This window comes from Procambarus clarkii, chromosome 16 (assembly GCF_040958095.1).
Source record: "Procambarus clarkii isolate CNS0578487 chromosome 16, FALCON_Pclarkii_2.0, whole genome shotgun sequence".
NCBI classification, from domain to species: domain Eukaryota; kingdom Metazoa; phylum Arthropoda; class Malacostraca; order Decapoda; family Cambaridae; genus Procambarus; species Procambarus clarkii.
Genome location: NC_091165.1, coordinates 27,067,032 through 27,088,397, shown reverse-complemented (window position 1 = coordinate 27,088,397; position 21,366 = coordinate 27,067,032). Strand labels below are relative to the sequence as shown.

General features: G+C 40.9%; 1 protein-coding gene across 5 annotated transcripts in view; it reads left to right on the top strand.

The window, feature by feature from the left end:
* The first annotated feature begins 7,350 nt into the window (after positions 1-7,350).
* The window catches only part of beta-Spec (spectrin beta chain), a 117,392-nt gene continuing 103,376 nt past the window's right edge, over positions 7,351-21,366 (top strand). For 4 of the 5 annotated variants that reach the window (XR_011228753.1, XR_011228752.1, XR_011228751.1 and 1 more), the window contains exon 1: positions 7,351-7,506. The gene's annotated coding sequence lies outside the window, so the exon portion shown is untranslated. The remainder of the gene's footprint in view (positions 7,507-21,366) is intronic. The other variant, XR_011228745.1, reaches the window with a different exon arrangement.

Below are 21,366 nucleotides of genomic sequence, written 5' to 3'. Positions count from 1 at the left end.
TTTATTGTTCATGGTTTTGTTAACATTACAGTACCTTTCTGGGTCAAATCGAGAATGAATAGGTGTACGATTTCAGTGGGCAAAGATCAGAAAGTGGGATGCAGACTGTAATCTAACATAGCAGGTAAAGATACCTTATGGATTTGTCAGTTACCTTTGGAGAAAGTTTGCAGTGTCTGTGCATTAATGTATCTGGTCTGATTACTATGTACTGTATCATCTCGAAACTTTTAGGGCTTATGGTGGTGCAAGGAAAGTTCCTATTGTGGGAGAGGGATACCTTGAGTGATATACTGTATAAATAACTAATAAGCATAGCTTCATCCTAATTAATATTGATTGAAATGATGCAGTATTTTAGAACAAAAGATTTCCCCTTTAGACGAGCCTCAGATGTTCTAAATCTAAGAACTTTGTTGTCAGACTTCCCAAACTTAACAGCCTTAAAATATAAGGCAATTAAAATTTGTTTAACTTGTGAACAAAAATGAATAGTGGTGAGTCATACAGATTTGTTATAGACGATTCCTGGTGTATGGGGCAAAGATTCTTACTCTGTGTTGGTTCAGAAGGTTGCTATTTACAGTACTGAATTACTGTGGGTTAATATGCCGGTAATCATAATGTTCAGCTCTTCATCAGAAAGTATTTACTTTTGGTACTATAGGAAATATTGTTTATTGTATTTTTTCTCATACATATAGAGTAATAATAACCTGATCTGAAGCATAGCTGAATTATGCACATTTGCAATTTACTAGCACTTAGGATAAAAGAAATATAATGTATACACTACAGTACAGTATATCTATTTTGTTTACAATTGTATAGAGTAGTAAATTAGGTATTTTGTAGAGTCTAGGCTATTAAATATTAAACTAAATTATTTTGATAGAAATTCATTGTGCTTCCTATAAATCAGAAAATGAGATGAGGTCTTTCTAAATCTCTGGCTATCTTTTCACTATATGTTTTGTATGTTGATTTTTGCTTATCTTTGACAGTACACTACAGTACAGTGTATTGAAACTCATCAATAGGAAAGGAAGGTTGATCAGTTGCTTATATTCTTTTGGCATGTTCATGCCAAAGTATGTACCGTATGAGACTGAACTCGGTGATGACTGTTAGCTACCTATAATGCTACTGTTTATGTAACAGTAAAAAAATTATTGAAAGCATATATGATTTAAGGTCGAACCATGAAGATTAATGTTGCAAGGTTTGAAAGAATAACTGTTTTATATATATTTTGTATAGTTTATTAGGATATACAGTATATATATGGCTTTGTAGTTTGAAGCTGTTCATTATTGTGTAAATAAATGACAATTGATGATTTATAAGAATGTTTTAACTACAACAAAATGGCTGTGTGTTACTTTCATCAGTTTAAATAAACCATAACATTAATGCAAGAGAAAAAGGGTAATTCTAGCTTCAGTAGTGCTTAGCTCCTTTTTTTATTTGTATCATTGTTGTGTTGATAACCATTTGTTATGAAGTGAGTAACCTACCTATATACAGTAGCTTAGGATTGCACTTCTCTTTTTAATTCTTAAAATGCAGTAATATATTCCACTTTATGTACTGCATATGAATGTCTTCAAAATGCTTCTGGACAAAGTAGCACACTGCACTTTCCAAAATCAAACTGTTGATAAGTCAGTAGATGGGAACTTGTGCTTCATAGACATTAAAATAAACAAAAAACCTAAGTCAATACTGCATAAAATGTTTATATCTTCATACTTTTATCCAAAACTATTAGATTTCTTACATTTTCTGTCTGATTTTTGCTTCTTATGTGTGTGTGTATATATTTGTCTTTTGTACTCAGTAAGAGTGCTTGTTTATAGGAAATGAGTTGCAACTCTTGGGTATCATGTTTTAGCTATTAACCAATTGGTGTGCTTCATTCCTTAAGCTCCATGCATTCTGTCTTTTACATTTTTAATCCATGTAAATTTTCTTCCACTACTTCTCCCAGGGAATTTTACTCCTTCACTACCTGTATGCTGAAGAAATTTCTTATATTTCTTTGGCTTATTCACGGTTTCATTTTCCATTTGTCTCATTGATCTGGTCCCACCCCTTAGGAAGAGCTTGGTTGTGTTTGTCTTGTTAATGGTGATACTTGTATCTTGTGAATGATATATTCATCTGCAGAGTGAAATAATGATTGGATGAGTAATATTTAAATTGTTAGTACAGTATTTAATACCTATAATCATATTTTTTTTCTCTGGGCTAATGCCTCCCCACCTCATAAATAGGAAGCAGGATATTGTATGTAATTAATCTTGTATATCATAATCATTCCCTTTCTATGCTGTAATTTCTTCACAGATGTTAGAATTGATTCTTTCAATCTGTTCTAGTAGTTTAGATAATTTATTTCAGGGACCAGTATAATGGCATGCCTATAGACTGTCAGGCTTGCATGTGTGCATACATATGTTGTTTGTATGAATGCATGTGTGTGTGTGTGTGTGTGTATTTTTAGGTGTGTGTGTAAATATATGCTGATATGCAAGTGTGTGTGTTTTAAATTAAAGTGAAAGATTGGTAAATATAAAGTTCTAAGTTAACTCTGTGGACTATAATCCTTAGACATCATATTATCTTGATAAGATATTTGACTTGGTAACAAAGATTTAATGGAAGATACTTGTCTACAAATAGTTTTCGAAAGGGTTTTACCATCTAATATAACTACCATATGTACAGGATTCTAGTTATGTTAATAATTAATTCTTTCACTAAATATGGTATATGCAAAATACTAGCAGGAATAACTAGCATTGCTGAATTCAAAACAGGGCTTATCTTCCCACGCTCTCTGCAGTCCTCCATAGATTTTATTTTGCGAGTTGCCTCATAACACACAGTCACCAACAGGCTACGTTTTCATTCACTACACATGCTTCTAACTTCACATGAGCTTCAATACGTGCAATCTTTGCTACCATATATACGATCCTTACTGTGCTTCATCTTTACTGCACGTGATTCCCTGGGGTCCTCCCAGATCTTTGGGGTCTGAATTTTTAGGACCTTCCACAGCGTTTATGACCCATGGCAAAGCCTCTTACGGTACATGTACACATTACATAAGTTTAAACAAATTAATTACAGTATAATTGCTTCCCCTTGTTGATAAATAATGATAAAAAATATAATTTATTAATGATAAATGCTACAAAAAAATTCCAGCAATTGTTTTACTGTATTTTTCAAAATAGAGTACTGTACTTTTGTTTGTGTGATGTGCAGTTTGCTGTGTGCGCATTTGTGTGTGTTTGTGTGTGCATGGTTATACTGTAATGCAAGTGATTATTACATGTGTACATTTTTTTTAATTAGTTAATCAAATACTAGCAAAGTTATATTAATAAATGATTAGTTTGGTAGTAGAGTAAATGCAAGTTAAATGCCAGAAAAAGAAAATATTCAAGAAATTTTCATTTAAACATCCAAAATTACTTGTATATATTACCTGTATCAAGACTGCAAACCAGATATTATATGTTGAACAATTTGAGCACTATACCTGCTACCTCTTCTTATATATATATATCTCAATATATATTACAAGTACTGTAATATGAACTACAGTAATTGAATGTTCTTAGCTATAATATTAATCCCTATAATATGCAGTTTCATTTAGCATTGTACATTTACCCTTACAATTTTGTTGCTGAACTAAGTCACATAGGTCGTGAGAAAAATTTTGGATATTGTAAATTGCATTGCACTATTGAACAATAACCTGTGATTAATTCTTTTTTTATATTGATATTTGGAATAAAATTGCTTTTCATATATTACTAAATATTTTTCCTGTAGTATGAAATGCTGTGCTTTGCTGTGCCTTCATCAGGTGGGATTGTGGTACAAGAAATTGAAACGTTAGTTATGATAACAAGGCTTGGGAGAAGAACGAGTAGAGACTCGTCACTATAAACATACCTTGTACACTTCTTGTGACCAAGCTTCAGTGCTGAATGATGACAAGTCTCAGTGCTTGGCTTCTGGCTGAATTCTAGCATTCAATTCAATTCAACATTGAGGGGTTAATTCAGTTTGAATGACCATATTAATGCTTTATATATTATCTCAAGAAAATTGATGGAAAAAAAATTATTTAGGAAAGTTTAGATTGATTGACAAGACCAGTATTTATTTATTTATGTAAATAACTGGGATGTAGTACCCCTAAAGTTAGAAGCCAGAAATAAAATGAAAGAAAAGTATGTATGGTATAGGTACAGAACGATAATTTTCAGTATTTATAAAAGTTACAATGGGAATGGTTTAATGTATGCAGTACTATATATTCCAGCTAATGAGTACTACTGCCTTGCCATGACGAGGGGGCCTAATTGAATATTCTGCTAATCTGAAGGGCAGTTGAGTGTCCTGTATGAAGCCCCTCCTCTCGTCAAAGTGTAGAGGACAGTGTACCCAACTTTCAGTATGCATATGAATGTTACTGAGAGCAGTAATGGTACTTCTGTGATGGTAATCGCTGAGCTTTTTTGTTTTAGGTGTAAAGTATTGTATGACATTCACATGCTCCCAGTGTTTCATGTTGGAAAGTTAGGAGAAGCTCGCCCCAAGCATCTGTCCCTCCTGCTTTGGAGAGGGAAAGACTGACATTCTATTTTATAGACAGATAAACCCATGTAACCTATAAGTTCTACCCACCGAAGCCATAACTTCAGTTTAATATTCAGCTGGAAAAACTCCTCAGGAATAATGGGGGGGGGGAGGACTTTTGACAAAGACCAAGCATGTTGTCCCTGTTGAGGCCATTATATAGGAATGGTGGCCCTAGGGTAAATGTGTTTCCATTTTCCAACTCGTTTTGTGATCCCTCATATTTTGTATGCTGTGATTATATCTCCTCTGGTATTGCTTGATTAGTCTCTCTTATCCTGTCTTCATAACTATATAAGCTTCCTTAGTTTCAACATGAGTATTGTAGTCATCTCAGAATATTCTCGACTTACTCATGCTTCACAAGGTGGAGGTTCTATACTGGTGATGTGATCTCTAAGACTGGTCTGACGTGACTGTAGTGTTGTGAATGATTCCGTTAAGGTTTCTCAAGGTCCCTCATATTGTTTGCAAGTTTTGCAGTGCTGCAGGTTATTCTGTTACTTGCATTTCTGGTGTTATAGTGTGGTATCCTCGTCCTGGTCCATCTCATTCCCTGACTCACTCTAACTCTCATTACTTTGCATTTGTTGGTACTGAATTCTTGTATCCATTTTGTCTGCCTAATCCTATGGTTTGTTTTTAATTCCTCTAGAGTAGGTTGAAGTCCTCTTCCGATATTACCCCTTTACATTAACTTTGCACAGTCTATAAATTTGCATGAAATGCTGTGCGTATTAGTGGGTTTAGGCATAGTATGTACTGGCTCTAACAAGAAATCCAACATTGTTTGTAACTCATTTTTAATGTACAGGTATGTACTTTTACCTGAATAAACATTATTATTATTATTATTATTATTATTATTATTATTATTATTTTTATTATTATTATTATGTATTAACATATAGAAGTTCCATGAGAGTTACCACAAGACTGGTGACTGAACTTAAAAGACTGAGCTACGAGAAAAGGGCCAAGAAAACTAGACCACACAATGCTGAAAATAGAAAGATAAAAGGTGACATGACCACGACATACGAGATTCTTATAGGCAGTGAAATAATGAAAGTAAATGTCTAGCGCTGAGAGCACATGTACGTGAGCACTGTCCCACTGATCGTTACTTTTCTCTTAAAGTATTTATTTAATAATAGACGAATGACTGCATAGTATAAAGACGAAGCATACATGCAGTGACTTGTCTTCAAATTATTCATTTTTCATTCCTGTTGTAGTCTAATTGTATTTATTCAGAGTGAATGCAATTCGTTCATTAATTGCGAATTCGTCACAATTTGGAATATATTCTGTGAAAATACTATGAAAATACCCTCATCGCTGTAGCTATAGGGAATATTCACATTTATAAGGCGGTGATTTGAAAATGTTTAAATCTTCTTGGTATTCTCTTCAATCATCTTCTAATTTTGCATGCAATCAGTGTTTGTCTCACAGTTCCTGGCATTGTTAGAGGTGACGGCTCTGACCTAAACTAAACTCTGACAGTGAGTAGCCTTTGTTACGAGGGTGAGTGATCATGACAGTGCCGAGTCTTCCCAGTGTGTGATCATGAGTGTCGAGTCTTCCCAGTGAGTGATCATGACAGTGTCGAGTCTTCCCAGTGTGTGATCATGACAGTGTCGAGTCTTCCCAGTGTGTAATCATGACAGTGTCGAGTCTTCCCAGTGAGTGATCATGACAGTGGCGAGTCTTCCCAGTGTGTGATCATGACAGTGTCGAGTCTTCCCAGTGTGTGATCATGACAGTGGCGAGTCTTCCCAGTGTGTGATCATGACAGTGTCGAGTCTTCCCAGTGTGTGATCATGACAGTGGCGAGTCTTCCCAGTGTGTGATCATGATAGTGTCGAGGGATACGGAGGTTAAGCATTCTCACGGCATGACTCACGGACATGCCACGCCCCCCTATACTTCTACCCGCAGCTCTCCATTCTTCCAGTCACATTTGCTCGCATGGTCTACCTTCGCCCCCATCAGCAAAACAGCCATTTCGTGCGGCCACTGTCCCTAATTTAGATTTAATTCTGAGAAAGGGCAAAGGCTGAGTCGTTGAGCACGTGCAAGTATAGTCAAAGGCGTCAATGACATCATTCTCAAATGAGGAGACTGTTGCGGCGGTGCCACGTCTGCACCCTTATGGCGGGAAGCGGCACTTTTAGCTGGAGCGGATACTACTATCTGTTATATCTCTGTGTTCTTTAAGCTTTTATTTCCTCTCAACTAAACAGCATTGGCGCATTCTTTTCTTTCTTGATAATATGATCGGGATATTTAATTTTGTAGCTTATATTTATATATAATTTGTCCGTGTTAAAGGGATTTAATTGGCTGAAGATATTCGTCTGTATTAATACAAATGCTTGATTTTAGGGCAATGTTAAACTGGTGTAATATTTTAAAGTCTGATTTATTACTTTTAAAACACAAGTTCAAGTCAAAACAGAATTCTACTGCATTATTTTCGTAGAATTGGCACAATTGCTAGGCGTGGATAGATATCAATTCAGGAATTCCACATTTAAGAATGTATAAGCTAACCTGAAGCCTCGAACATTAGACACGTACACTGCAAGTACCATATATACAAAATGTTAAAGCTGTTATATTGAGAGAGTGGAGTGTGACATAGTTTTGGAGGAACTAGTTTGTGTTCCGCGGTGGAGAGTGGCGAGGCTGGCCAGCGGTGAGAGTGGAGTAGCTTGGCCTGTGTCAGTGTTGCGGTAGCGTTGTGGTGGGCCTAGTGTGAAATATATGTAGAACACTCACTACACACTCTTGTCACTGATCGATATATCGGGTGGATTTACCCCGGGCCACAAGGTAAGGGCAAGATTTGAGTGTGAATGTCTTGGTAAGGGAGGTGTTATGAGCGGGGGGTGGTGCCGGTGGTGAGAGACACTCCCTCCCACCACCCACCACCTCTGGCACCAACTCTCCTCTCTACACCGGGTTTAAAATATTACCGCGTTGTTCTATACGCCACTTGGCCTCATGTACACCTCTGTGTCTCGAGCTGGTGCGATAATCTACGAGGAAACATTGCGGAGAAGGAGGCGTGGTTCTTGCTGTAGCTGGCTTTTGGTATGACGTCGTGTGACCCTTTTAATAAAGATGTATAGATTAGGAGTGATGTATAGATTACAGCATGTTCCTCTGTACCCCCAGCCACCCAGTGTGTGTGTTCCCTGGTTGAGTAGTTCAGTTCTCAAGAGCACAATAGAGTACAGTGTGATCAAAGGATAAAGGTTGGGGTCAATGTTCGATTTGAAGGGTAATATTACTCTCCGTCTTATATTATTTAATATACGGAATGGGGGTCACCTATAACATATCTTTAACAAACACTAGGGAAAAGTGTTCACACGCCTTTACACCATTACCAAATAATATTTGATCATCTTAATTAGGAGAGGCATATTCAGGATACACATGAATAGTGCCTAGATACCATATACTCGAATTTCAGGTAACGTATTAGTTATTAAGTTTATGTTAATGTTGGCAAGACAGTCGAGTGTCACTCGACAACACACAAGTAGCGATTTGACATTGAAGTAAGAGTTGAGGAGGAGAAGGGTGAGCTACCTGGCACCCAAGGCCAGGCCCAGTCCTCGTGAGGGCCAACACCACCCAAACAAATCGGTAAAAATCAATAAATGCGTGTCTGTCGCCCCAAACCAAGGCCCACTGAGGTATTGGCTTGTTGGTGTCACTAGTAAATACATCAATTAGACTAATGACTACTTAATTAGACGGTGTTCTCGTGTTTTTGTTGTTGTTGTGGGCCTTGCAGTGAAGGTAAAGATTACTCTTTAATCCAATCGTTAGGTACAGAATAAATTTAATGATAGTAATACTCATTTAAAATCTGAATGTTTATGAATATTTATGTAAGTTCTAATATTCAAAAATTGTGTTCGTAGTATCGAGATGTTGCAAACTTGAGAATCTTGAACCTGTCAATTTTCATAATATAGTACTGTCAATCTGAATCCATTGACGTTTAAACCTCTCGTTCTTTGAGCCTTTCCAGATCTTGATTCTATATTGCTTCACATACTCAATACTTGGAAACATGTTTCTTACGTTAATTTACGGAGATATAACTAGGATAAGCATAAAATTCCCTGAAGTACAGTCGGGTTCATTCTCAACTCCCAATCGAGAATTCCGGGTTGGAATCTCGAGCGACACAGAAATGGTAGGGCACGTTTCCTTTCACCTCATGCTTCTGTCAACCTAGCAGTAAAGTAAGTACCTAGGAGTTAACTTGTGGGGTTGCATCCTGGGCGGGGTCAGTAATTCAACGCTGGAGGGAGGGACCTTGTTACAAGCCTAACATTATATATAACCTGGCTTCTTGACCCTCGACACAATGAATTATTATAATTATTAAGTATTGAAGGTTCACTTTATATCAATGAAAATTGTCTAAATGTTTAAGGGTCTTGTTCTTTGCATTCAATTCAAAGGTTGTTGAATGCTCGCCTCTCGCCAGGCCGTGTTGAGGGGCTTTTCAGATCAATATTGCCAAGTTTTTAATTATATTTTGTTTAATTTTTTGTACCACATACATTACCAGTCTGTTTCATGACTGTACATATTGTCACATCATCAAATATATAGCCTACGTAAACATGTTATAAAGTTACATTGCTGGAGAAGTCGGTCAACACTCAATAAGACGTCAGACATAACCCTCATCCCTCTTATCTTTATGATGTGCATATGTAAACTTCAATAGTGTGTTAATAGTTTAATATAATGTAATATTGAACGTTATATATTTTAAATGAAATTCGTCTGACAAGGCGAATTCGTGTAGCCAGGTTGGTGGTAGCCAGGTCAACGAATAAAATGAAATTGAGGTTGCTGTGACAGGAGTGAGTGCCACCAATTAAATCTGGGAAATATTGGCCAAGTTACTGCGAGCTGTGATGGGCGAAGTGGGTTGATGTCGCACCACCGGCGACATATCGTGGCGGGGCCGGGTATGTGGGCGTGGTCGGTTGGAAAATGACACGTTCACCAATCCAATTTGTTTTCTTCTTGTCGCCACGATATAGTATTATTAGTTACTGTTTCAAAATACTGTAAGTGAATGGTGTGTAGCCCAGTCTTTATAGATTTATATTGAGAACGGCGCCCACCCCTCATATTTTAGTATTGTAAGTCTTAAAGAGGCACCACTGGATAACCAAACTAAGTATTTGATATTTGTGTTAATGGAAGATATTTTGCAGGCATATAGTACCTATTAAGGTGCATGTATCGTCACAAACCAATCCAAAATGTGGATATACAGCATTTCACACGCAAATACTGATGTCTGAATGCGAATACTTCTATGAAAATTATGGAGATATGAATCCATTTGCAGGCTACAGAAATAGCTAGACACTTGGAGACGTTAGCTACATAGCCTTCCCGGCTTGGTGCCGCCTTTTGATAATTACTTGATGTTAATATTTACCATTTCGGGTTCCTGTTGATCCAGAATGTGCCGAATTCTGCCTGCTGAGACGAATTGGCAGTCGTATATTCTCTACCCACTTGTGGAAAAAAATTGAAATTTGTTAATTTATATAGCGTACCGGCAAAGGTCAGTTGGCTTTAAAAGGTTATTGACATAAGTCTATTAGGAAGAGCTTAAGGAGAAGAGGTACCATAGCGTCGTCGGCAGGGTACGCTATTAAATTCCGCCAGATCTGGCGGAATTTAATACTATGGTTAGTGTTTTGCTAGTGGTGGGCGCTGGTATATGGTACCCATAGTGCTGGAGTCCGCCATTTAATTTAGCTGTTAAGTCTTACTTAAGGTCAACACCCTTTTAGTTGGTCACGCTTACACTCGCTATACTATACTAAGTATAATCGCCTGAACACCAACTTTACCTGTACTCTCCCGCTACATATACACAGTGCATAGGACTTCGACTCGTATACAGTATTATTGCATATTGCTGTCGCAGCACTCGCTCTTGGACGGTATTGATTTGTTAACGGTATAATTGATATTATTTATTGTTCTTCTCTAGGGAAGGTTAAGTGCAGGTTCATGCACGTTGAGGGGGACCCACTGACTAGTTGTTGAAGCACTAGTCAAGGACAAGTCTGGTGTGTCCTCAACCCGTCAAGATGCATTAGTAGACAGTATTTGCTTAAGTATAATAGGCATGTTGGATTACTGCAATTAGAATAATAGGGATGATGCACCATACAAATTTTGTATCGAAAATGCCCTTTTCTTTAATGATGTGATTTTTTTTAAAGTTTCGGAATTGTTTTGTTCAATTAGCCGTTGCAGGATAAAAGTTTATTTCGTAAACAACCACATACATAGCATTAGCCCTAGTTTCAAGCAGTTACAGGTGATATTAACTTCGGCCTATGCATGTTCTCTTGCCTTAAAATGTTATACCTCGAATCTGTGACAGAGAGATGGCCTTTATGATCAATTGTGATACTGTACTATAATTGTTTATTGTAGTTAGATATAAATATTCCTGCAAGATTTAACACAACTTTACTGGAAACTAATGATATCCAACAAAGTAATTAAATACTTCTATGTAAACGGCATTTCAGATTCCAGCGTTTTAGTTTACTTTGCACTGTTTACCCATCCTGGGATTTGTAGTGAAGAAAGGTTACACACAAATTGGCTCATGGACTGAAACCACTTCCACAAGTAAAGTGTCATGTGTGGGCGAGATTAGTTGCCAGTGGAACTGTAAGGATGCATGCAGTTCGCCACGTTGTAGCTGTGTATTTATGGTTTTGCAGCAGGTGTGGGGTTCTCAGAGGACTCGTCACGACACACCTGTGTCCACATTGGCTTGGGGAGTAAGCGAGATGAAGTAGAGAAGAGTTGTTAGTGAGAGCGGAAAAGAGCAAGGCGTGGTCAGGATCTGGGTGTACATGTTGAAGGGAAGAGAGAGGTGTGGCTGGCCAGGCAGCGAGACACTACTAATTATAGCACTAGAGGGCGGGGTGGTGAAGAGTAAACAGGAGACGGGTTGCTGTTTGCACCCCTCCACCCCTCTTCTCCTCCGCCCCCATTTTCCGTCATTAATGCCGTTGTTGGTGTCATCGCCATAACCATAAGCTACTCCATCCTCCTGTGGCTCGTCATGATCCCTGGTTAGCGAGAGGTATTGATGGCATTTTGTATTGATCGTCTCTGACAGCTTTTGAAAGTTATGATCACATTAATAAAAAAGGTGGTCATTGTAGTAACGTGTAGTAACAAAATATCATTAAAAGGTTTAAAAATTATCCTAAATTAATACTGGAAGCCTGACCGTAAAAATAATTTTTTTGTTGAATGAGCATAATTTGATTTGTCAAGTATTGCCTAAACTTTATTTGATGTTATTGCACTAATACAGAATGAGTGTATAGTATGACGCTGGAGCTAAATGAATGCCGGTTTTATTTCAAATGGCCTTAATTTCTAATCAACAGTACGGTCCAGAAGACGTGTTGGAAATGTGAATCAGTCGAAGAATGAATGATCAGAGGGAGCGTTGTTAAGAATGATAAGACAGTTTGAGACTACAGTTGGCTGAGGGCCTTGTGTTGTAGTTGCCGTCTTCTGGTTTTGCATGAAGCTGGGCCAAGATGAGAATCTTTAAGTACATTAGTCTTGTGCATTCATTAAGGCAACCGACATGTCTCCAGTGCTTGAGGCTTTGATGTACTGCCAATCCTGTAGAAGTCAGAGAGAGCGGTGCATACTAAAGAAGCAAGCCAACTTGTACTTCATACGAGTTTAAAGTTTTGCTACCACTGCTGTCAAGTAGGTAAAAACCTCAGTGCTGTAGGTTTCCTGACTGCCTTGCTTGCTAGTTCAGCATGTGGCTCATCATGGTCATTGGACAACAAAATTCCATTCACAGGATGTCCAGTTCATTGCTGAGCACGATTTTTTTTGTCTCTTATCTGTATGGTTTTCTAGTGGCAGTATTATTCTGTAAAGTTATCAGTGTGTTTTCTTCGGCGCAAATCTGTTGCTTGAGCTTATGCACTACATACCAGCAAATGGTTTATTGTCCCTAATGTTTGTAACTTTAGTGAAGATGTAGGATACATGGACACATGTACCATTTTGATTAATATGGTGCAATTTTGAATATTATAAATTTAAAAAGTTTAGTAAATTTAGATAAATTAGTTATATTTTAGATCTAAAGTGCCGTTTTGTATTTTAAAAAATGGTTTAGAATGCTGATAAAAACTATTCAATTATGTATTAAAAAAAATGTAAGTTAAAAAAAAATGTTTTCGCGCGTTTCACACTTAGTATTAGTGTACAGTATTTGGAAATAATGCGTGAAGCTAGCGAGGAGTATAGGTTTGGTGGTAGAGAAAGCGGATTGAGCCGTGGCCGTGGGCGAGACAGCCTTTCATGTACAGCCCTCCCGGGTCTCAGGTGAGCCGTACCGCTCACCCCTCCCTCCCTGCCTCATTGAGAAAATTGTCAGACGAGGCGGCAAAAACCTGACTGACAATTTTTGTTAGACTATATATAACAAGCGACTGTGATTTGTATATAATTTAGTGCTTAGCGTTACTCGGGGAGTCCCACAAGGGACGTAATGCACAATAAAAATCACAATAACGTGATATATTAAAAAAATATAGGGGAAAATGGCTTCTTTTATGGTTAATGTCGCCGGGCAACGCATCAAGTGGCCTGTGTTTATTTTGCTACTGGAAGTAGACCTAACGTCGATGTGTAGTTTAACAAGAATAGTTATTTTTTGCGCAGTGATAGTCTCTCGTATATGGAGAGTTTGTGGGAGCAAGTGTGGTAGTGGCAGGTTTGTGAGTGCGCATGAGTCATGGTTGTGGTGGGGCTGGGCGAGTGCTGGCAACTCTGCTCGCTCACCTCACTACTTCCTCCCATCTCTCTCCCCCCTTCCATCGCTTTCCCACTTCCCCCCCTCTCTTCTCTTATCAATCTGTGCAGCCTTTATTTCCTTTGATTAGTTTTTAAAGGTTTCCGTTCTTAACGTATTTTTTTTTACTCCTAATCTCGTATTATAGTTAACTGTTCCAGCAATCATTTATAGTGCAGGGCGACATTGTGATTGCTTCGGGTGTGCATATGTTTTAACCTTTGACCTCATGAGTTGGCACTAAAGTTGGAGTGCGCTCGGGTTGGCGTGATGATATAGCTCCCCGGAGGGTGACTTACGGGGACACACTCATGTTGTAAACCCCGAGGCAGAGTGGTTGACTGGGACTTTCTCAGTAACACACTATGATTTCTGAGTATTGAGTACACGGCGTCGGATTCGGAGGTGGTTCTCTCTGACGGTGATGTTTCTGTGTGTAAGACTTACCAATTTGTGTTTACGGGGGATGAGCCACGGTGCCGCCGCCGCCTCCCAACTCTTAATAAACTAGCGTGTGTGTAGGTTCAGTTAGCAGAGACTGGATCACGAGTGGTATGAACACCGTCCCTAGGCTCTGTAAGATCATTTGAGCTAAAGATATGTACCAAGATATAAATGAATGAACAAAGGTGTAGGTCATTTTCAAACTGGTTAAGAGGCAGGCTGTGTAAAGCTTAATTGAAAAATCACGATAGGGTGCTGGAGACTGCGGCACCAAGTGGCACTCAGCCTAGGCATATTCTTATTGAACAAAAGATCAGAAAGGGTCTTATGATGCTTGCTGGTAGGCGGGCTGTGGAGCGTTGCTCGGAGGCGGGCTGGTTACGTGCTACCTTCTGTTGCCTTTCCATAAAGTGATGTTCTTGCGGTTGCCTGAGGCGACGCCGGTGCTGCAGCCAGAACCCCGTCGCCGGATGTGAAGATCACCGGATACACCAGACCCAACTCCCGCCGCCGCTTGTGTCCCGTTTGGTGAGCAAGACAAAAGGGTGTTCGCCGTCGCTTGCAGGGATATTATACCGTTAGTTATAACCAAGTCAGATCTTTGGTTGTTGGAACTGACTTAGGACTAGAGTATTTTACCATGTAATCACTTGTGGTTAGGTTAGGTAGCTTTTAACAGGTATAGTTAATGCTAATATTGTGTAGCAAGTGTGGGCTTTAGTCGATGAAATGTTTGTCACTGGAGCAGACGCCCGCTAGTTCTCCAGAGTCTTTCTGGGTCAAGTGGAATTTTGAAGTGGTGATGAGTGGGCCGTGTGACTGAACCCTGCTCTGTGCATCCGCCTTTGAGTCATTCGTGCACACCTCCAGCCTTTAGTAACAACACTAATGGCCCTAGTTAACATATTTTACATCTTCGTAGTGATAATTACGTAAACAAAATGAATAAGTACCATCTTAATATTATGGGTTGTGAAGCAAGTGTGGGTGGGAGGGGAAACTGTCAAGGAGGAGTAGACGGGAAGGTCGTCTTAAATAATGGATGAAACTCGGGAGACAATGGGATGGAATGGATACGCTTGTACGGTTAAGATGGCAGGTATACAAGATGGGAGGGCATCAGTACACAGGTGGGGGGGATGGGAGAGGGTTAGTCGATACACAGAGGAGCGTGGATGGGATTAGTCGATACACAGGCTAGGTGGGGAGAAGGTTCGTTGGTATACAGGCGAGGGGTGGGATGGGGGGTTAGGGTAGTACACATGTGAGGGGGGGAGGGCGTAGCCGGTATACAGGTGATACAGGTGTGACGTGGGGTGAGGGGATGCTTGGTAAACACGGGCTGGGATGAGAGGGAAGGGGGTGAGAAGTGTGGGCAGTATTACGGTTAGTAACATGGGAATCTGTCTGTACTCAACTTTTCTATGATCGTGAAGTTTAGTTAGAAGGCACTATTTGGCTCCCACCATGAAACGGGAGAGGCTTTTGAAGTGAGGAGTGATGCAGCAGATAAGGTGGTGCCTGCCCCTGAAACTGTAAATGTGGTAGCAAGCCCTTGCCACCTTCCTCCAGAGACCACACAAGTTTCAGCCAGGAGGGCAGACAGGTGATTCAAAGCGAACTGATTAGATAAGCGTGCTCCCAGAGCGGGCTTGGCGTAGAAGAACTCTGGAATCATCTCTAGGTAACTCGATGATAAGGAACTGAAGAATGTATTATACTTGGGGCTCGTTTCAGCTGGTGTGGGGCAAACAGGTGGTGTGTGAAGCGGAGTGAAAGGCGACAACAGAGGCGCTCTGATCGTACCAACCTGTAGTGTCGCTGGAGGGCAGTTGTGGAAGCCGGCTGGCCAGAGCCACAAGGGGGGACTAGGGACAGCTTAGTGGGGGATGGGAGGGGAGGGGAGTTGCTTCACGAGGTGGGGTTTTGCACGGTTGGGGTGAAGGGAGGGGGGTGGTGGGTGGCTAGTGACCCATGAGGGGCCGGTCACCCCACACCCGCCTCACGTGCCGCCAAGCTCCTCTGCAAAGTCGCCTCCCTCCACTTATTCGCCCACTTGCACTCTCGTTCAGTTCTCATCTCGTCCTACACTCCCGTGTGTAGGTTGTTACCCCCTGTCCCCACAACACGCACGCTCGCATAGTCAGTCTTAGACACTTGGGTAAGATCCAGCTAGAATATTTAGTATTTTAAGTTACCTTAGACACCACATAAGAGGAAAAACTGTGCGTCAGCTGTTTGTTATAATTATTATTTTCTAGACAGGAACCGGTGCGGGGTTATTGACCCGCTGGACGGTTCCAAAGCGTTATAGAGACAAGAGTTTAGCTTGGGTTTCTCTTGAGTAAAGTCCCTTGGAAGTAGATTATTAATTCTTTTGCACGGTTAAGCATGTGTCTCATCATATATGTGAGGCCTCTCGTCTGGCTCATATGGTTGCCTAAGGGTTGATATTTTGTGGGAGTCGAGTTGACATTATTTATGGGGCGTTTCCCCAGCCGTCTCTTACAATTCCATGAATTTCGGGTCTCTTGAGCCTACAGTGTGTTTGCTGCCGTCGGTGCCGAGTATCGTCAGTGTCGTAACAGTCTTGAATATGCAAGTTTTTGTGCACGGTGAAGGTGCTTGTGTAATGTTTGCCGGGGTTCATCTATACCAGTTTGGCTTTCTACACGCCTCACGGGGGTGGTGCACCAGGGTTCATGTATACCGTGCGAGTCTTGACAAGTTATCATAATACTTGCATATTAGATAAGTACGAGCGTATTAGATAATACTAGCGAATTAGATAATGCTAGCGAATTAGATAAGTACGAGCGTATTAGATAATACTAGCGTATTATATAATACTAGCGTATTATATAATACTAGTGTATTATATAATACTAGCGAATTAGATAAGTACGAGCGTATTATATAATACTAGCGTATTATATAATACTAGCGAATTAGATAAGTACGAGCGTATTAGATAATACTAGCGTATTGTAGCCGGTCGGCCGAGCGGACAGCACGCTGGACTTGTGATCCTGTGGTCCTGGGTTCGATTCCAGGCGCCGGCGAGAAACAATGGGCAGAGTTTCTTTCACCCTATGCCCCTGTTACCTAGCAGTAAAATAGGTACCTGGGTGTTAGTCAGCTGTCACGGGCTGCTTCCTGGGGGTGGAGGCCTGGTCGAGGACCGGGCCGCGGGGACACTAAAACCCCTAAATCATCTCAAGATAACCTCAAGATAGATAAGCTCGAGCGTATTAGATAAGCTCGAGCGTATTAGATAAGTTCGAGCGTATTAGATGAGTACGAGCGTATTAGATGAGTACGAGCGTATTAGATGAGTACGAGCGTATTAGATGAGTTCGAGCGTATTAGACGAGTTCGAGCGTATTAGACGAGTACGAGCGTATTAGACGAGTACGAGCGTATTAGACGAGTACGAGCGTATTAGACGAGTACGAGCGTATTAGACGAGTACGAGCGTATTAGACGAGTACGAGCGTATTAGACGAGTACGAGCGTATTAGACGAGTACGAGCGTATTAGACGAGTACGAGCGTATTAGACGAGTACGAGCGTATTAGACGAGTACGAGCGTATTAGACGAGTACGAGCGTATTAGACGAGTACGAGCGTATTAGACGAGTACGAGCGTATTAGACGAGTACGAGCGTATTAGACGAGTACGAGCGTATTAGACGAGTACGAGCGTATTAGACGAGTACGAGCGTATTAGACGAGTACGAGCGTATTAGACGAGTACGAGCGTATTAGACGAGTACGAGCGTATTAGACGAGTACGAGCGTATTAGACGAGTACGAGCGTATTAGACGAGTACGAGCCTCTTTGACGAGTACGAGCCTCTTTGACGAGTACGAGCCTCTTTGACGAGTACGAGCCTCTTTGACGAGTACGAGCCTCTTTGACGAGTACGAGCCTCTTTGACGAGTACGAGCCTCTTTGACGAGTACGAGCCTCTTTGACGAGTACGAGCCTCTTTGATAAGTACGAGCCTTAGTATTAGTGGATAATTCTCATCCGTTAATTAACGGTAGTTGTGGGTCGGGAGCTTCATCTACTTTAGATTATTGTAGTAATTGTCATGGAATAGTATTTTATAAGCCCTAGCAACGTAAGGTGACCGGAAACGTGAGTGAGTATGTAGGTCAGCACAGTGCCGGGTGTACAATTTTGCTGCATCGCCGCCACACCTGCTTCCAGTTGGTGACAAAACAGAACCGGTTCCTTGATGCAAGCTCAAAACTGGTTTGTATTTACGTTAGTGCTGTGTCGGGTCATCTCCGAGGATTACGCGCGTAGAATCCTGAATGAGAGCGTGACCAAATCTTGGAACTTTGGACTGGAAATTAGACATTTTACTCGATGGAAACTCGAGTCACTGACTACGTTTCACTGAGCAAACCCAAGTGAGTTGGTGGTGGTGGGTGCAGGGTGGTGGGAATGCCTTGGCTGCGACTTATTATTATTATTAACATCTTTATTGACAAAATTAATTACAATTTTGCCTAATGTGAGGATTTTGATAGTCTTATTAAAAGTGAGGATAATGCTGGTATTCACTGTCACGCAGGACAGAGGGTCACACATAAGACAATAGGTCTAAACTGTAGGCTGAAGCACATATATCGACGACAGAGCTCCTGCTGCTGCTTCACTTGAGAGAACTAGCTCAGAGGTTTGTGATGTGGCAGAGCTTCACCAGTCTACTTTGCCACCTCGACCCGAGCCTCGGGTTTCCATGGTGACCGCTCTAGGCTGTTGCTCGCTACACCAGTCCCTTATAACCTGGGGTGGATTCGTGCCTGATAACGAGAGGGAGAGCAAGAGCATGTGTTTATACAGGGAGTAAGAGATCAGTTCAGGATAACATGGGAGACCCGATAGCACAGTATAGTGATGGGGGGTGTAAGGTTGTAACATATAATACGGGTGTTGTGAGGTGGAAAGTAAAGGTCGGGGTTCAGACTGGTGCCGGGGGAGGGTGAAGGCACTGCTAGTTTACCATCCCCATGCTGCGCCCCTATGTATGTATTAACACGATGTACTGAACGGGGTGAGAATAGCTTGAGCTACCTCATCCCTTTGTGTGTATTTTACCTCAATAAACTTATTTCAATTTCATGCTGCGCCCCCTTCTTCCTCACCTTCACCTTGGTGTTTGTTAGGGATATTCTAAACCGTGTTTCACCAATATTTGTGTACATTATCATTCATTTACCATTATAACTGTAAACCATCAATAGTTGACATTAAATTTGCTGTTGGTGTGCTCAACTCATTGTATGTAGTGTCTTGCGTTAACACTACAACTGACATTGTAGTGTCAACATGGCAACAGGGAAGGAGTCTTGAAGGTACCTGAAGGCTGCCGGTTAACGAAACGATGGCATGGCTCTAGATAAGGAGTCTGGAGCATTCAGGCACCTGAGAGACGTCTTACCTAAGCTATCTTAAGCAAAGTTTGAAGGAAATAATTGCCATTTTCTATACTTTTACATTGCATTATTTAAGATTGGTGGTACACGAACAAGGAAAGGTACATACTGAAATTGAGTAACGAAATAAGTCACAGACATGAATAGAACTTGTTCAGTTTCCTAGTAGTCAAGAAATGGAATACACAAAGTGAATTTGTGGAGGAAGAGTACCTCGTTTCAAATGTTGCTATGATAGAACCCTATAGGATCGGAAGCCTGTATGCCAGCTCAGTTAATTGAAGGTTGAGAGACAGGGCCCAAAAGCCAAAGCTCAATTACTCGCAAGCACAATTAGATAACGACAATTATGCGAGTACTGTACTTAGGTAACCAGACCAAATAGTTTGACAAATTTATATGCCATTCTCTTATTAACATTATATTATTGTGCAGAGTGACTTAGGCTACTTCTGAAGGCCGCGGCTATTTAATGCTCTCCCAACAAACATTGTAAATGTTTCTAGAACTAAAGGTGGAAGTCTTTGAAGAAGCATTTAGATCAGTTCTTGCAAGAAGTGTCGTACCAACCAGGTTGTAGTGGATGTGGGGGTCTGCGGGCCGCTCCAAGCAACAGCCTGTTGGGTCATGTTATCACAAGTCAAGCCTGGCCCCAGGCCGCTCTCGGGAAGCAGAACAACTCGCGAAACCCTCTCCAGGTATGCTCCATGCTAAGAGTCGAGACTAGAAATGGTGTCACTGCAGCAAAGCCACTACGTACATCATGCTCTGTGGGTAGGATTAACCGTGCTCACTTGAGATGTTTTAAGATCTCTGACGAAACTGTTTGTACAATTACCGATGGGGTTGGTGTGTGTGTGTGTGTGTGTGTGTGTGTGTGTGTGTGTGTGTGTGTGTGTGTGTGTGTGTGTGTGTGTGTGCGTGCACGAAAGGGGAGAGGGGGGGGATGAGCCGGACCCGTCTTCAACATGGTTTTCTCGCTTGAGCTCTAATCAAAATTGCATGTTAGAAGTTAAGATTTTCCTCAGTGAATTGGAGTTTTGAAATATATATACCAAAAATGAAAACAAGAGAAAAAACGGATTCTTCTTGGAGCATTATTGTGGAGGAGTAAGAGAAGTACTGTTAGGAGGAATGCAGAGCTGTCATTAATGTTACAAAATTCTGAGTTAAACAAGCAAGTGCATGGAAGGTGAGTGCCTTGTGGAAGTGACTTTGAGATGGCTCCCCACCCAGCTCGCCTCACCTTTTGCCCAGTTTCGGTTCATGTTTCTAATTTGCTAAGTGACCCCCGCGCTTTAACTGGAGGCGAAATTGTATACAACTTACATTGCAGTGGAATATTAAACCAGATGAAAGAAAAATTTCTCTTGCTTAAATTTATTTAATAAAGTGGGCGGGGAGGGTACGTGCAACCCCCTCACTCCCCCCCCACCCACCCTTCTCTCCCCCCCCTTCTCTCCCCCCCCCCCCTTCTCTCCCCCACCCTTCTCTACCCCACCCTTCTCTACCCCACCCCCACCACCCTTCTCTCCCTCACTAGTCTGCAAACGTTACCTAGTTTCACATTTCCCAAACATCCTCCTCCTCCTCTGAAGACTTCACCATCATGAAGAGCCGCAGATGATCAATGTGCTTGTTCAGGTGCCACGGCCAAGCCATAACATTGATACAAGCACGGGGGTCATGCCGGTATATGTATTTGCCATACAAATATAATGTAAAATTTGTGTTCCTGGGTATAAGTATTATTTTTTCATTGCGTATGCCTTCAAAAGTATAGAAAATAGTTATTTTTCCCCCCTCAAAATTTTATTTGACATCTGCCTAAGACAACTTTAATACGTCGCCTTGAAGGTACACGAAGGTTTCTGAATCGTTAT